The sequence below is a fragment of the Haplochromis burtoni genome, unplaced genomic scaffold (genome assembly GCF_018398535.1).
Source record: "Haplochromis burtoni strain Fernald_Lab_line unplaced genomic scaffold, NCSU_Asbu1 Contig_613, whole genome shotgun sequence".
NCBI lineage: Eukaryota > Metazoa > Chordata > Actinopteri > Cichliformes > Cichlidae > Haplochromis > Haplochromis burtoni.
Window position 1 is genome coordinate 93,640 of NW_024582974.1, and position 4,232 is coordinate 97,871.

The window sequence follows — 4,232 nt, forward strand, 5'->3', positions numbered from 1 at the left end:
AAATGCACTGTGACTTAAGAAACACCAGCAATAAGAAAAACGCTGCCAAAGCGCACAAAACACAACAGACATTTTACCATTTACTGTCATTTGTAAACACTGAAGCAGCTGTGTGTTTATGTGGAACATTTGTGATAATTAGATTAATTCAAAATAGTTTTTCTGTCCTACGACAGCTGGGATAGGCTCCAGAGCCCCCGCAGGTTAGCACTGCGCTGACAGCTGACGGTGTCGTATAACAACCAGCAACTGTGACGTGCAAAGTTTTGGAAACTTTTATTGAAGAAAATAAACTTTATAAGATTTGGGTGTCTGGGTGGGGGGAGGAGTGAACATGAACTCCCCCTGCTTCTACTTCTAAGTCTCCTTCGTTGCCTGATCCGCCTGATCTCTCCTCTGTGCCACCTGTCTACCATGTTTTGGTCTTCAGAAAAGACTGAGTGCTACTGTTACTGTGAAGAGGAACGGAGCCAGAACCGTTCCCTGTGGGGCCTCCACTCTGCAGAAGACCCTGTCCGACACACAGCCCCGAGTTCTCACATACTGGACGGTGGTCGGTCGGTGAGGTAGTCCAGTATCCATGTAGTGAGGTGATGGTCCTCTCCTGTGTTCTCCAGCTTGTCCTTCTGGACACTGGGAAGAATGGTGTTGATCCCCTTGGCCCGAGATGGTTCTCGGACCAAGAGGCCTCTCCAGACTTCACTGACATTGTTTTGATGAAGCTGGTTTTCCATCTTCTGCCTGTAGGTGTCCTTCTTTGAACTGTATTTACTATATAGCACATATAACCATTACAACATTAAACAAAAACTAAGATTATAATCATAAATATTAATTCAGTATTAATTAACAGGTCAAAAAATTCAAGCTGGTGTGGGCACTGAAAGCAGAGGTAGGAAACATTGTGTGGGTGAGATTAGTTCAAATGCCTTTATAACCTTAGGACCCCTCCAATCCCTCTTTTGAAATCAGTTTTAATCTCACTCACCTGTCAGTTTAATTTTAGCAGAAAACTAACTAGATTCTGATTGGACTGAATATTGTGCCAACATATAGGCACATAATCTACTCACTTCAAATAGAAATGTACCAATGAACAATGGGCTGTGAGGTCAGTTCCTGGGATCATTAATATGCAACATGTTATGACCATTGATCAGCAACCACTGATCAATAACCATGAGTGCCATTCACAGAGAGTTGGGGAATGGCTGCAATCACATCATTGTAAGATGGTGACAGATGTACCCTTAGGCCCCTCCTCCATTCAGAGATGGTCTTTCCCTTTTCACGTAAATGGCCTCCTTGACTCCGCCCTCAAACCAGCGTTCCTCCCTGTCCAGGATGTTACATCCTCATCATTGAAAGAGTGTCCACTGGCCTGTAGGTGTGAGGGGCCTGATGAATTAATTCTTCTGTGTTGTCCACTTAGCCAGAGGTTGTTTGGTTTCCCCGATGTATAACTCATGGCAATCATTCTCTCACCCCAACCAATCACAGCAGATGGCCCCGCCCCTCCCTGAGCCTGGTTCTACTGGAGGTTTCTTCCTGTTAAAAGGGAGTTTTTCCTTCCCACTGTCGCCAAAGTGCTTGCTAAGGGTCATATGATTGTTGGGTTTTTCTCTGTATGTATTATTGTAGGATCTACCTTACTATATAAAGCGCCTTGAGTCGACTGTTGTTGTCATATGGCGCTGTATAAATAAAATTGAATTGAATAATATTGAATTGAATCCTCCTGCACTTAACAGCGTACACTATGTTACTCTGTGTCGGGGGACCCGATCCTTGGGGTGGACCAATTTTAATTTTAATTTTAAAAGCCACAGAGACACAGTTTTTAGAAAAAATGCGTCTCAGCTGTTCTGATACTCCTGACACGGGATCACTACAGGTTTTCACTTGGGCAACGGTTGTCCTTCTCTCCTGGATCGGCTGGAGCTTTCTTTAGTCCAGCTGGGATAACCACATTTACTCAGGGCCTTCCTGATGTTCTTCTGCCTCCCTGGCTGCTGTGTCAGTGGGGACGATGTTGTAGCGTCCTGATGACACCCAGTTTGTGCTCCAGTGGATGATGAGAGTCAAACTTTAAATACTGATCTGTATGCGTTCATTTATGGTATGCATCAACTTTAAAAACTGGGGAACCCATGTTTCTCCCTGTAGAACTGACCCTTGTATGTGAAATAGGTGGAATGAAGACACAGTTCCAAAAGCAAACACAGTTAGTCGATGCTGAGAGTGGTCCTGTTGCTGAGGTTAGGGTCATCCTGTCATCTCTTATGAACTACCTACCTCAGTGACTGGAGCACAAGTGAAGAGAGATGTAACATCGTACGAGACCATGGTTTCATCTGCCTCCCTCCAAAATCCAAGGTGTTCTGGATGTGGTGTTCAGAACCTCCTACCAACAGGTTGAAGATCGAAGCCAGAAACTTGGAGATGTTACAGGTGACAGAGTTGATCATACAGACAATCGGTCTTAAAGGTGCACCCTGTTTATGTATCTATGGTAAACCATACAGGCTTGGTGTAGACTCCCCTGGGTAAAGCCTGTGGTATGAGGCCGGGTCAATAGCCTTTTCTTGTTCTAACTGCTTCAGACAGTCTATCACCCTCTTCCCGTAACCACTTTCCTGGGTCTCGTTTCAGGGGCTCACAAGTATTTTTGTCACTGAGTAGTGACAAAAATACTTGTGATAGTCTTTCTGGTTTAGTAAAACTGTGCACCTGCTCTTGTCTGCCGGAAGGATGTTGTCATTACTAAGTGATGCGAGTGCCCTCCTCTCCTCCCGATGTTGGATGCTGGGGACTTTGCTGGGGGACGTTGCTCTGCATCTACATTTGCAATGTTGTTGTTTTGAATTGCTCTTCTTGTGGCTGTATTCAGTTTCACTAGCGGGATTTGTCTCTGCATCACAGCAAAGTTCAATCTGTTTGCAAGGATGTTTTTGGGTGAGTTTCAGACAGATTTTTCACCCACTTGTTCACATCCTCGATATGGCATCCTTCTCTCTCCTGGCCACTGAGGACACTCTCCGTATTTTGCTGTGGTTTCTGATGCACAACAAGTAGGTCCAACTTCCTTTGTTGCCTGGTCTTAGACGTTTCGTGCTGTGCTAGATGAGCCTTCTCAGTATTCTCAACTAAATCCATAATAAGTCTGTGTTGGGTCCTTTTCCGTTTTGATTTTAGCACATTGGTGGTAAAATTTGTTTGTCTCACCCACCCATTGAGCAGCTGGTAGTGTGCCTTCTGGAGCATTTTAGTTGCTCGGAGGCCCTTAGGCCCTTAGCTGAAGAGCTTATTTGCAGACTTGTAGGAGTAATCTGCATCTGAGGCTGAATCTCAGGTGGTTGTAGTCAGCCTTCTTACGCACCGTTTACTCCTATTCATGCTAGCCAAAATGGGCTGAAATGTCTTGCCTAAACACCAGGTAAGGAAATTCCAAGAAGTTGATTCTATTCATCTGGACATATTGTCTTCAGTGGGATAAAATGAACAGAATTGACTTGTCTGGATGATTGAGCATGCATCAAGACAGCTTAGCAGTAGTGTCACTGTCCAGTGTGCTGAAAGCTGGAATTCTGTACTGTGAGGACCATGGAGAGCGCCAACATGGCCCAAAAAAATGCAGCATGTTCTTTGCAATGGCAAATTGCACACACAACTGTGAAGAATGTGAAAAGCAAAACTGTCATGTTTTACTCTTATTTTTCAAACTTTTGGGACTAAAATTTAAATTTAAACTCTTTGGGACTAAATGGTAAGTAACAGATGTGTAATATTAAAGAAAAAGTAGCTCATGAGCCAGGCTGTGCTATAATCAGCACCCATATACACAATAATTGCACTTAGCCACACTTTCCTAAATCAAATAATCTGTGTCATTTTTATCTAATATTGTCTCTTAGGCGACAGCATTTAAATAAAGATCTGTAATCCTCTAACTACAGATCCCCATCGTACAATCTTGTATCTTTTCTGTCAAATGATCACTGGTGGGATAAAATAACAGTGTCTTTTGGCCCAGGTTAAAGACTCTGCCTTCTTGTCATACCAAATCGTCTGATGGTCTTGGGCTGACCTTATGTTGTCCTGTGCAAATGCTGCCATCTCCATCAGCTTCTCCCACTATGTTCTCTCCTAGCTGGGGATTCTCCCAGTAATCTCTTAAGAGATCCAGAAGAATAGAATAGAATAAAATAGAATTCAACTTTATTGTCATTGCA